This window comes from Mauremys reevesii, linkage group 3 (assembly GCF_016161935.1).
Source record: "Mauremys reevesii isolate NIE-2019 linkage group 3, ASM1616193v1, whole genome shotgun sequence".
Lineage (NCBI taxonomy): Eukaryota > Metazoa > Chordata > Testudines > Geoemydidae > Mauremys > Mauremys reevesii.
Window position 1 is genome coordinate 198639463 of NC_052625.1, and position 13840 is coordinate 198653302.

A 13840-nucleotide genomic window follows, 5' to 3' on the forward strand; every position below is an offset into this window, starting at 1 on the left:
TGACTCATATTTAATCTGCAATCCCCTAAACCCCCTAGATCCTTTTCAGCAGTTCCACCACCTAGACTCATTTTGCACCTAGACTCAGTTGTGCATTTAATTTTGCCTTCCTAAGAGAAGTGCTTCATTGAATTCCATTATATTTTATTAAGAGCAATTCTTCATTTTAGCAAGGTCCTTTTATATTCTAATCCCATGCTCCAAAGTGCTTTCAACCTCTCTCAACTCAGGTGAAAATTATATAAGCACAGAGACATTTTACTGCTAGAACGAAGTTGCTCTAATTACCATAAAGTAAAGCAGTGTAGCTCTATAGTGGGGCTAGAGTTCTACTGGGGTAAAAGGTGCTTATTGGAGATGGTCAGAAATTTTCTGACAAAACTTGGTTGGAAACACCATTACTGGGGATGCAAAGTACTTTCTGATCTGGGGAAATCCAAACAGGAGACTTTATTCACCCAGAAACAGATTGATTCCCCCACTTATCATAAAATCAAGTTGTTGTGAAAACACAAAGCTAACAAGTGCACATTTGTCATGGTGGAAGGGGTAGGGACCTGCTGTTGTCCTTCTGATTGGAAATCCATATTTTTAACTGGAAGGAGATTAAAAAATAAAAACATGAATCTCTCTTGAATGTTAAATCCACACTTGACTGATTGGGCCACCGTGGTCAATGAAACTGTTTCTATTTCTATACGCCCACATGGACAAATCAGTATTTATTTTCAACCACTGTTACTAATTCATTTCATTTGTTGTTTTTAAGAGAAGCAAGTTCTCTCACAGCTTGAGGTATAACCCCATCTCATTGCTCCATGGTACTATTTTCATGGCATACAAATGGAAAAGAGATAAAACAAAATTATGTTCCTGGCTGATTGCAGTGGAACGCAACTTCTTAGAATTCAGAACAATACCACAAAAGAACTCCAAAACAGACAGAGACAAAAGAGGCTCTATTCACTCCACTTTACTTTAGGCTTTTTCTCTGAAGACTGACTGCCAACAACACAGCTTGCACAGCTCCCTCAGAGCCCCATAAACTGCAAGAGGGATCAGGATACCCCTTCCAGACGTGAACTATTAGTTTGTATTTTAACAGTTTTCCATGTACCACATGGCAGCCAGATTTCCAGTCTTATTATTGTAATGAAGAACTAAAGGAAAACACTAAGGGGTGTCTGCTCTGGGCCCTCTGCACTCTATGCCCCTCTGTACTGCTCATTGCTTTGCTGTCAGCACCTCCACAACACAGTCCTCTCCCTTCTCTTCCACACTGGTATCCAGACAGCTCTGAGGGTACCAATCTCCCTAGAGTGGCTACATCCTAGCTCTGCCCTTTTCCAGCCCCTCAACACCTGGGACTTGTTCCTTACAAAAAAGCCTTTATGTAACCCCACCTGGGAATGCTACACCACCCAGATCTCCTTTCCAATGCCACACACTCTGCAACAGGTTCTCCTATTGCCAAGTCCAGCGGAAATAAGGGGGTTTCCATGTTTTCAGAGGACGTCTCCTCCCTCCCAGTAAACCCACCAGGTCCATCCACTTCACCACCTCCTATCTCCCATCTCTCTTCTCTGACTACTCAGGAAATGGCACAGACCTAGTCCTTATGCAAACAGCTCTATCGCTATCTGATCTCCCAATTCTAATGCCTGGCTCCTATTTCCCTCTTCAGAAAGATCCCCCCCCCACACACACACACTTCCAAGCCCCGGCTCTCCAGTATATTCCCCCAAAAATGGGTCAGGTCAGTTTGGTGCCCCCCAAATCCCTTCTGTGTGCCTCTGAGTCCCCCCAGTCCCACCCCACATGTCCCAGTTACCCAGATCCCCCATGTAACTCTATCCCCTCTAACTTTCACACCATGCGCCTCTGACCCCCCTGATCCCAACACATGTCCCTTTCCTCTTCATCACACCCCCTCCTTCTTCTCTTCAACCCACCTCATGTTCTTTTAACTCCCAATCCCCAAACCTCAAATCTCCCCTGCATCACACCTCAAGGGTATTTTCAGAGGGGCACCCATGGCCTCTCCCTTCCTTCTTTCTGCAGGCTGCTTGGCTGTGCCCATCTCCTCTCTTCAGCAGGCTCCCTAGGAGGGGCGCTTCCCTCCCAATCCACAGACTGATGGATCTTCAGGGGGAGGGACAGGAGTCTACATGATGACTGAGCTCTGCCAGAGCCAGCTCTGCTGACTAGCTGGGATCTCCATCAACTATGGTCATGTTCAGATCCCGGCTTTGTCATGGCAAAGACTTTCAAAGTCATTTTAAATGGACCTCTTGTGCACTTGCTCTCAATGACACAAAAAGGCTACAGGAAAACCAGGCAGGCCCCGCTGCATTCAACGGAACAGTGTTTATTACTGGGTACAAAAATACGAGGACTGGCTTCCCATGGAGGCTTCTGCTCAAACCATTTTGATGGCTACATGAGTAGGAAACACGGAAGCTGACTGGAGGGATCCCAACAGTTTAAAAGGATAATATTCAGTTTTTATACACCACATGATGCCCCCACCCACATTCATACATTCAGGACTCACAATATCCTCAATATTATGAAGGTTATTCAGTGATTTTTCAAGGATTTGAAACATCTCTGTAATGGGATGGATGCATAAAAATAGGAAAAATAAAAAAAAAACTCTGAAAATATTCATCAATAGTATATGAAAAAGGTGTACAAGTAATACACATAGAGTTTGGTCCCAAGTTATTAGTATTTTAATAGTGTCATCTATGTCCAGGGATGATCAAGAATCCTTTGCAGTTCTTAGGGCTAAGCCCTCAAAACATGTCTAATAGCAGATGCTGCATCTGTGGCTCACAGAGGAGTTAGATTGAGTAACAGCAACAGTTGCTAGAGGAGCTAATCACAAAAACTCACTCACTTCTGAAGTAACTTCACCTTTTATCGGTTTCTTCTGTACTGTTTGCTTTATACCTAGCAGTCCATAGAAGATAGACAAGATCAAACTAGAACTTGATGTGGCAGCATAATCTCCATTTTAGAAATTATATGAAAAAATAAAATCTACCTGGAGGTGTCTACAACAGAACCCTGCAGTTTGAGGAAGTTTCATTACCCAGCTGATCTGAGAGCACTGAGTGCTGAGAGCATTTTGGAGAAAGTTGTGTATTTTAAAAGAGCTGGCTGTGAAGCTGGCTGAGACCATTAATGTTGGTTTTCAATAAGTCTTGAACACTGGGGAAGTTGCAGAAGACTGGTAGACACCTATTGTTGTGCCAGTACTTAAAACGGGTGAACAGGAAGCCTTGGGTAATTATAGGTTTATCAGTCTGACATCAATGGCAAGAAAGATAAAAGAGTAGTTTTAACATACAGGATTAATACAGAATTGAAGGCAGGTAACAGATTTAATGCCAATAAGCATGGGTTTATGGGAAAAAATCCTGTCAAACTAACTTAAAATATATATTTTTATGAGAATACTAGTATGGGTCATGAAGAGAATATTGTTGATACAATAGAATTAGTGTTCTGTAAGACATTGAACTTGGTACCACATGACATTTGGATTAAAAAATTATATGAAACTAACATGGCATACATTAAATGGATTAACAGCTGGCTAACTGATAGGTCTCAAAGTGTAATTGTAAACAAGGCATCATCATTGATGAGGTATATGTCTCGTGGGGTCTGGTAGGGACTGGTGAATTTTAAAGAGAAATATATCTATATACATATCGATATTTATATATATAGAGAGAGATACAGATATAGATTTAGATATAGATAATAGCTCATCATACTGAAACATAAAGTCATCTCACTCACTAATAATACTGGTAACATAAATGGCACAGTAAAAGAAAACACCTCTCCTCTTTGTACCCTTTTCTGGTTATTCTCTACACTTCATCTGCTACTTAGAAGGATGGCTGCCTGTGTTATGAGATCTCTTCAGAAATGCCAGTCAAATGGATCATCAGGCAAAATACCCAATAGCACTTACAAGCTTTCAGTGGGCTTCACTTTACAGGTTTTCACTTTTCATTGGTTTCACAACATATCAGCAGAGCGTATCAGTTTCCTTATTACAAACAAATGCCTTGGTACAGTATAATAGTGATCACTGATAAAGAGAATGAGAAGTGACTGGGTCTCAGCTGTAGCCAGGGAAACTGAAGGAAATTTCCAAGGTTTCTGTAATGGAGTCAGTGCTCACTGGGAGCCCTGTGAGGTAGCATGAGGATCAATGAGGTAGAACAACTATACCCCTGATAAGGGTTAATTTTTCACCCAGTGAAGCAGAGCTGTAAGTATTAAGGATTAGACGCTGCCATACTTAGGGTATGTCTACACTACAAGAGCTACAGCAGCATAGCTGACCTCTAAGTCTGATAATTGATCCCCTGATCCAAATCTGATCTCAGAGGGAATGTCTGCACAACGACATGACACCTCTGGCTGGCATCAGGCTGTGGGGCTGTTTCACTGCTGCGTAGATGTCTGGTTTGAGGCTACAGCCTGGGCTCTAGGATTCTGTGTGGTGGGACGGTCCCAAAGCTTGGGCTGCAGCCATACCCAGAAGTCTACAGAGCAATGAAACCACCACAGCCCAATGAGCCTGAGTCAGCTGCCATGGCCCATTCCCGGTTTTTCCTTTTTCATGTTGTAAACATGATCTTAGAGCATCTGCTATCTTATTTTATTATTCAAATTTCTTAGCACAGGGGCAAATCTGCTCCCACCATATGAGCAGGTAAAACACAGCACCCCTTGAACAGAGCTAAGGGCCTTTTGTTTTGTCTTTATGAAAAGGGGACCAGCTGCCTGAATCATGAAACTTTATCCCGAAATAAGTCAAAGCAGAGATTGTTCTACAGGGTGGCCTCCTATCTTCCGCTCAATTTGCGGAGGCTTCTTCCCAGAAATCATGACAGCTAGAAGATGCCTCATGGAGTTTGTGATAAAACAACCGTGGCATCAGCATATAGAAACACTCAGAGAAGTCTACCTTTAATGTGTGGAGGCGAAAATTAATTTTCCTTTAAATATCCAGTGCATCATTAATATATAAATTAATAACAAGAGGTGCTAGAAGGCATCCCTGGTATTCTCCCAACCCTGGCTTTAACCGACCCACATCACTCTGGTGAAGAATCTCCAAATGTTCAGGAGTCTTAGATCGATACTCATAATTCTTAATTTTGCCCAAAGATTATCTAGATCAATAGAATCAAATACCGTCTTTAAAACTCTCAGAGTAGCACACAGTTTGTACCCTCAACCACAGTATATTTATAAATCATAGAAGAAAAAATAAAGCAATTGTCAGTTGTGGCTCTACCTGTTTTTATCTAGTTTCGCTGTGCATATGCAAGAACATAACAAGGAAATACCAGGTGTGAGGTGGCAGTCAGTGTGAGGTGCCTGCTCCTCGTGTCCCCCCTCAGCAGAGAAACATCCAGTGCCCCTTGACCTTTCTCTGTGGAGAAAGTAGCAGGTGAGAAGACCAGCACCTTCCAACAACAGAGAGACAGTTGAAATAGAGGGCACTGACTGGGAGAAGAGAGCTCACTGCTCTGTCACCGCTCGCTATTGCCCTATGGATGTCCTCCTCCCCATGGATTCTCATTCTTCATTCACTCCCCTCCATTTTTCTATTTGGTGCTTCCAAATGGGAGGAAATAGGGGGAAGAGAAAGAAGGTGAATGGGAGGGGGTCTGTGAAGGCTTCTGTGAAGCTTTGCGGGGGGGTTGTATTTTGCAGGCTCTGAACCCTGGTTCGAAAGAATCCCCCAGGGAACTTGGAGGTGTCATACAGCTCTACAGAACCCTTAGAAATGTTCTTACATTCCCCTGCCTGCAGCTGAAGCCCAATCACTTCTTGTTCTCTCTGTCCTGAAAGAATGAGACAAATCCTGAGAGGTGCTTGGCACCTGCAAATGCCACTGGCTTTCCCATGTTTGATACAGCAACATTTTTTGTCTCCACTTTAGATAGTTATCGTTAAGGCTGATGCTTGTTATGAGGGAAAAAAGAAAGGGAAACCTCATGGTTTTCTACCATCACTAAGTGTAAAATTCCTCAATTTAGATATAGAGAAAAAAGTCCATGGATTACTGGCACACATTATTTATAACGGTATTCACTTTATTTCTCATAAATCTCTGTTAAAAAGGACTTTTAAACTCTTTGGAATGAGTTATAAAGCATTAAATTAGTAAATTTCCTTAAATACATGTAAAATATTGATTAAATATTGTACAAAACAAATTCCATTTTTTCAGAGAGCTTTCGATCAGGCAGTAGTGGTTTGCTCGTTGTAAATACCCATATTGTAAGATCCACAAGGCAGGAACTTGACTACTGTGTTTCCTTGAAATTCTCCAGGAATGTTTATGACACTGTATAAATTATAATTATGATGATAATTATAAACAGATTGCAGCACAAATTTAGTAAATGTTACATGCTTCAAAAAAGATTTCAACAGATCAGCATTTCACAATGCCCAGTAGCCCATAAATAGAGACTCTCCATCTCCTCTCTATCTTGCAGTGTCTTCTCTCCATCAGCACTGAGCTCCCAGCTAGACTTCAGCCATGAAGTTTCTCTACCTGCTCTTTGCTCTCTTTTTCCTGGTGCTCCAAAGCTCTCCAGGTAAGATCTTAATGAAACGAAGGGAAAATATAGAAGGACAATTGTGAGTCTGTATTAAGATTTCTAAAAATTCTGTATCATAATTTATTCAGCTTTTTCTTCAAAAGAGTTGAATGGTTTTCAGCAGATACTTCACATTTAACTGGGGAATAGTCCTGGGGTGAGAAAGGTGTCATTAATGTTCCTATTAAGATCCAGTCAGATTTGGCTGAACTATAATACTATCACCAACGTTCTACCTAATGGAGTCCTACAGGGATTGCTTCTTGCCATCATACTAATTAAACTTTTTATAAAGGACGTGAAAAAGAACAATCCATACAATCATCACCTATAAAGTTAGCAGGCGATACAAATTAAGGAACAAGGCACTCATACTGGGGGATTTGGATCACTTGTCAAACTGGGAACAAGATAACAATCATACAGCTAAATCTAAATGTATGGATCTAGGAACAAAGAAGGTTGGCCACAGTTATAGGATGAGGGCTCTGAAAAAAGTCACGACTCTGTATTTTGCACCTCGGAATTGGCTGGTGATGCTCTGCAGGATAATTCAGGAGTGTCTTGCTGCAATTTTTCCTATAATTCAGCTGGGAGTGACTTTCCATGCTAGGGGTTGTGCATGAGCCGGACCAGAAGTGGTTGCTTTCACAGCGGAGCAGTGTAGGAAGTATCACAGGTTGGAGAACTGAGGGAATATGACTGTTCAGTGGTCCAGATTCTACCCTGCGGAATGTCACTGTGGATACTTTAAGAAAAGCACAACTAAAATCTAGTTTCAAACAGTCTAATATTAATATCCTAAAGGACATTTGGGCCACATTCTCATAAGGACCAGCCTGTCTGGTCTGGAATGTCTAAGATTGGCAATTGGTCATTGAGTTAGTATTCTCAAATGCCGAGTCTCACTTAAAATCAGATTTTAGAGTAGCAGCCGTGTTAGTCTGTATCCGCAAAAAGAACAGGAGTACTTGTGGCACCTTAAAGATGCATAGAATGGAACACACAGACAGGGGATATTTATACATACAGAGAACATGAAAAGGTGGAAGTATGCATACCAACAGGCAGAGTCTAATCAATTGAGATGAGCTATCATCAGCAGGAGGAAAAAAAACTTTTTGAAGTGATAATTAAGATGGCCCATAGAAGGTGTGAGGAGAACTTAACATAGGGAAATAGATTCAATTGGTGTAATGACCCAACCATTCCCAGTCTTTGTTTAAGCCACAGTTAATAGTATCTAGTTTGCATATTAATTCAAGTTCAGCAGTTTCTCTTTGGAGTCTGTTTTTGAAGTTTTTTTTTTGCAAAATTGTGTTCCATTCTATGCATCCGAAGAAGTGAGCTGCAGCTCACGAAAGCTCATGCTAAAATAAATTTGTTAGTCTTTAAGGTGCCACAAGTACTCCTGTTCTTTTTTAAAATCAGATGTTCTGACTGCAGGCACTTGTTTAAACCCTTCTCATTCTAAAAGTTCGTCACCCAACCCAGTGCTGAGCTGGTTTAACCCTGCTCAGCCAATCACCACTGATGATACTGCCTTGTACATCAGTGTTTGGAATCAGAAACAGTCAAAACCGTGGCAGCAAAACCATTGCCCCAGCCTTAGAAGTTGGTGATGCAGACAGCTGCCTGCTTTCCATCCTGTACAGCTGAGGGGCTGTGAAGGACTCCCATGCTCAGCGCTACAGTTCTGAAGCGTGCAACTAGGAAACCAGCAGATCTCCTGAATTAAATCACTTTGCTCAATTCTTAGGAGCAGCCATTGAATGGGCACAGAACTACAGACATTTCTATATTATCAAAGATCTAGTGAAAGGTGGCACAGGAAGATAACTGGGTTGACGTGGTCTTGTCTCAGTGAATTGGAAATTCAGCTAATGGGAAATGCCCGTCATGCTGCAATTGCAGTCCTTGTTTACACATATGTGTGAATGAAAATCAAGACTCTTTTTCTTTATGCAGGATTCACCCAGCTCATCAATGACCCCTTTGCTTGTAGACGTGCTGGGGGAATCTGCAGCCATTTCTGTATCGGCATTTTGAGAGCAATTGGAAGGTGTGGTTTTGGGCACAGTTGCTGTAGAAGGTTTTATGCAGAGATGCTGTCGCAGTAGATGGGTAAGTTCAGGATGCCACCAGGAAGACATCACTGTGTAAATATTTGTGTCTTTCCTTTCTATAGCTGCTGTTTAATGACCTTGCCGGATCAGAGCACACAGCACCACCCTGACATTGGACAAAGGAAAATTCTGTGCTGCCCGGATTCTGGACTATTTGGGGTTTACATGGTAGAGTTAGAGTAACCTTACAGCTGCTTTACTCAGGCTGCCTAAGGTCTGTCCACAACCCAGAGCAGCTCAGAGTCTCCATAGTGCTCACTGCTACATATGAGCCATGTATTGTTCATGTATTGCAGTTACTCTCTCCCACCCATTTCGAAGCCCCTCTGGCTTGTCATCATGGCATCATACAGACAGTGTCTGTGGCCAGTCTGTGCGGTATGTCCCATTGTTGTTTCATTTAAGAATATGGAAAACAACGGGGAAGGAGTAAAGTATATTTCCCAGGAGAGAGTATGGGGGATGCGTCTCCTTTGTATCATCGTGCAGCACCTATGGGATCAAAATGGCTGCTCTTTACAACATTAATGCTTAATTTACCAAAAAGAAACATGTACAAGTATGGAGCTATGTTTAAGGGTGTGTGTGTCTAACCCCAGTATAAAATGATCACATCTGTCACAGAAAAATTAGAATTAGAATAAGTAGCAACACTTATACTTTTAAGCCTTTCAGAAATGTTATGTCGCTCTTCCAGTGACTGACAGAAGGATCCTATTTTCAATAACTACCTGAGGCATAAGCTGCAAACATGATATTTCTAGCCGCTTTTATACTTATACTTATCGGTAATTTGCCGGGGTTCTTTTTTTAATCACCCAGGGACTTTTGTTGTTGTTGTTATTGTCACTTTAACTGTGTAGAATGTTATTAGGACGGACTTTTGTAAGGAAATGAGAATGTGACTCCTTTACTGGAGACTTAGGGGAAAGGGAGGGAAGATCCATGCTCAGAAGTCCAGTATTTTTACTTCAAAAGCCAGCCAGAACACATTTAAATATAATAGATAGACTGAATCTGTTCTACAACCTTAGCTAAGAGGAAGCTGGCTTTTAGCTTATATGGTAGAGGCTCATGCATTAAACTCCAGAGGCTCCAGGTTAAATCCCAAGTGATGTCGCGCACGGTCTGTTGGAGTTACATCTGAACACACTATTAAATGATGGGGAAATTCCTGCTCTATCTTGAATTTGAAATGTAACGTTATATTCTCCTTGTTTTAATGGCTATAAACATAGAATGTGAGCGTTTCGTCCCTTTTTGCTGTAGGGAGGGTGAGTGATGGCAGCAGAGATTGTCAATGCAGGATCTCTGGGAATCTGGCAGCAGATGCCTTGCTTCTAAAATCCTTGGACGCTTTTCATCCGGGCTGCAAAGAATCTCGCAAGCTGGAAAAAATCCACAAGGGAGCCCTTGTGTCACCCCTAATAGCTTGTTCTTCTCTTTTTAATAAAAGTAGCTGCTGGTTGTGGCGTATTGCAAACATGCCTGTGAGTGTTTTGATTGCACACAGGGGCTGTTTTGCTGTTTCTTTTCCATAAAAATCCCTTCCTTCTTTTATTTTAACTACATATAAATAAAATAAATGGTCACTGCTGTATGTGAAATCCACCCAGGGGTGTTCCTAGACCAGGGGACATACATATTTATATGTTTCAGGGAGCTCATGTGAATAAATCGTGACCTTTCCCTTGGTCCTTTGACAAAGCCGTTTTGTTTGTGTTGTTGTCAGAGGAGATCGTTTCAGTCCCAGCTCGGATGCATAGTGTGTAATGCCCACATCAGTGCTCCATGGCATGTCCACCCTCCCTCTGCTCCCCTCGCCTCCCAGCCCTCCCATCATGAAGTTCCCTTCTCTTGTGCCTGAGTGTCCAGACCTTGCCCAGTGAGCAGGCTCCCATGAAAGAGCCCGAAGGGCATCGCAAATCCCAGAGACCCAGGCTGAGAAATCTGAGCAAAGTTGCAAGTGAGGGTGTAACTGAGGCAGCGACATGGGCTCCTGCCATGGAGAGGGAGAAACAGTGGAGCTAACAGCTGCTTTGTATATCTTTGCTGCAGCTAAATATTGTTTCCCTGGGGGCACCATTGAGGAAAGGCCTCCCCCAACCCCAGCTAGATTTGTACCAGATTTGTATGCAGCAGAAGGGAGGGTGCTGCGCTTCCTCTCCCCACCCTCTCTGCCCTGCTCCGCTGTTGTTTGCAGCCATGCTGTCCCACCCCCCACGATGGGGCCACCGCTAGTGTCGCTCCTCGCCTGCTGATATGCTGCGTAGAACAGGATGGGAGCTGATGCTGGGGTGTTCCCTTCCGCCTGCCCATTGCGGAAGTGGGTGGGCAGCGCACGCACCTCACCCCAGCCACTGATCCACAGAGCTTCCCCCACTGTGCCAACTAGGGACTGAGCGTATGTCTGGGCCCGCAGTAGCAGAACCTTCTTGGACTCACCCTGCATCCTGAGCTACATCCCTGTCAGCCCCTACATACCCCCTGCCTGCTTCCTGAGCTCCACCCCTCTCTGCCCCTACGTACCCCCTGCCTGCACCCTGAGCTACACCCCTCCAGGAACACAGCCCCTAGCAACCTCCTGCCTGGCCCCTGAAGTACATCCCCGCCTGGAACCTGAGCTACCTCCATGGCTACACACAGCCGCTAGTTACCCCCTGCCTGCATCCTCAGCGGTTTTCAAACTTTTTGAGTTGACCTCCCCCCACCCCTATATTTTTTGGTTGTGGGCCCAACACCTTATATACAAAATCTAGAGTTTTCAGGTGCCTAAGTAGCCACAGGAAACACGATTAATGTCCCGCACACCAAAAGCTGAAATGGTGCCCCTGAAGTTACCTCAAGCTGTTCTCCACAAACCAGCTCCTTCTGTCAGTGCCATTCCCCTGCCCTGAACCCAGGTCTTCCTCACAGCCCTTATGATGAACGTTTCTGGGAACATACTTAGCGGGACTTCTCTTTACTGGGAAAGGCATTGTGTGAGAAAACGGGTTAATGTATGAACAGGGGAGACTGTGCAGTGTAGTGGCTAGAGCACAGGACTAGGATATAAGAAACCTGGATTCTGTGCCTATCTCTAGCCGGTTGGGTGACCCATAGGCCTGCCCCAAGAGGAGTTTGACCAATTAGGGCAAATTCCAGGGCAGAGATTGACATGTAACCTGAAGCAACTGGTGGCATGTGACCCCCACTCTAAAAGCTCCTCCCACTCATTTCTAAATAAATATTATTTCTGTTTTTGAAGAATTACTGCTTGTGGGCCTATTATTGATCAGAGGGCTGTATCCGTGTCCTTTCAAGGACCAGCAAGGCTAACTTGCTCTGTATATCAGAGATAAGCACCCTGGTAATATCTTGGAAATTCTTAGAGGAATATGTCCCTCTGCCCACACGGCTTCCATCAGCTCCCATTGGCCTGGAGCAGCGAACCGCAGCCAGTGGGAGCCGCGATCAACTGAACCTGCATACGTGGCAGGTAAACAAACCGACCTGCCCCACCTGGGGCTTTCCCTACACAAGCAGCATCCCAAGTTTGGGAAACACTGCCCTAAGTCATTAGAATACAGTTTGAAAAACTGGTCAAAAGGTAAATGATTGTTACGATGATGGAAGGAAAACACGCAGTGATAGCTGCAGGTAATATGGGGGTTTTGTAATTGTCAAGCACGGAACATAATGTCAGCAGCATCTTATTTTAAAAATGCCATCCTGCTTCTAGGAAAGAACATGCTGTTCGGGCAGTGTCCGTATGAGCCAAATATCCAGGACCGGCTCTAGGCACCAGCAAAACAAGCACATGCTTTGGGCGGCACATTTCCAGGGGCGACAAGCTAGAGCCGGCCCTGGGTAGGAGCCCTGCGGCAGAAGAAGCCCTTCATGTTAACCGTGAAGGTGTCCCTGAACTCGAAGTAATAAGCCAGCATCATGGTACCTGCCATGATCAGCATCTGAAAGTAAAGCTGGTGAGTGCAGAGGGCACAGGCTCTCTGGCTCCGGCGACAGCCCCCTCCCCGTCTGCGCGCTCCGCCTGCTCCCTGGCAGCATCCGCCGGGGGAGGAGGCAGCTAGTCCAGCCAGCGGTGGCGCCCGGGTGCAGGCTGGAGCACATGGGAAGCGCAGGAGGCTGGCGAGTTCCGGGCAGCGGCTCGGCTCATGGGCTAAGGCCGGGCAGCTGCACGAGCACAGCCCTGGCACAAGCCCATGTCCATGGGCGGCTCCTGTCGGGAGGCTGCGCCCAGGCCCAGGCTTGTGCACTGGGGGATCAGGCCATGGCTAGACCCAGGAAGCAGCGCCAGCTCCATCCAGGCACATGCGGGGGATGCAGGTCCCGTCCCTGGAGCAGCCCCTGGCCGCTGGAGCGGGGAACCTGGCTGAGAAGCGGATCCAAGGGTTCCCCTCTCCAGTGGCTCTGGAGCCCCAGCGTTCGAGCCAAGCCCGGCCCCGGGCAGGTGCCTGACACCTCTGCCCAGCTCCAGCCTCCCGCAGGAGGGAGGGGGAGGGAAATCCCAGTCACTCCGAGCCCACCAGCTCAGCCCGCACGAGCCCAGCTCTGGGCAGGCAACGCAGCCACCGCTCCTGGGCTGCCAAATCCGCCACCCTTTCCCCTCTTAGGATTGTGTGTCTTTGTCCAAACAGCTGGAGCAATAATTGCCCCTGCTGAGCAGCCTTGTGCACAGCCTCTACCGCCGCCTCCTCCACTCTAGCTACTCGCTAGACTTGGCGGTGCAGAGCTGTCCTCCATGCCAGCGATGCCAGCCTGTGAGAAACACACACACGCTGTCAGACTCCTCCTCATCTGCTTTAACCTCGCTTTCCAAATTGCTGCACGGGGATTCCAGGGAGTTTAGCAAAGGGCGCCCCCACCCCCACCCCTGCACCAAAACTTTGACCTATTGCAGTTGGTTTGCAAGATGAGCACATTGATGCTGCCTCTTTAGTGCCAACGCTGGGTGCAGCTCGCGATCAGCAGGCAGTGGGCAGCTCCCTAGAGGAACCCTCCAGACAGTCCCACCTGGAGCACTTCAGTGGGCAATGAGAGGGAGGGAGAGCCTCAGCATGGACTGAA

The 13840-nt window shown here is 45.3% G+C and overlaps 1 long non-coding RNA gene across 1 annotated transcript; it reads left to right on the plus strand.

Moving 5' to 3' along the window:
• Window positions 1-6540: 6540 nt before the first annotated feature.
• Window positions 6541-10239, plus strand: LOC120400364. The gene is made up of 3 exons (XR_005595775.1): window positions 6541-6644; window positions 8616-8771; window positions 10043-10239. It is a non-coding gene; the product is annotated as an uncharacterized LOC120400364 (long non-coding RNA).
• The last annotated feature ends 3601 nt before the right edge of the window (window positions 10240-13840 follow it).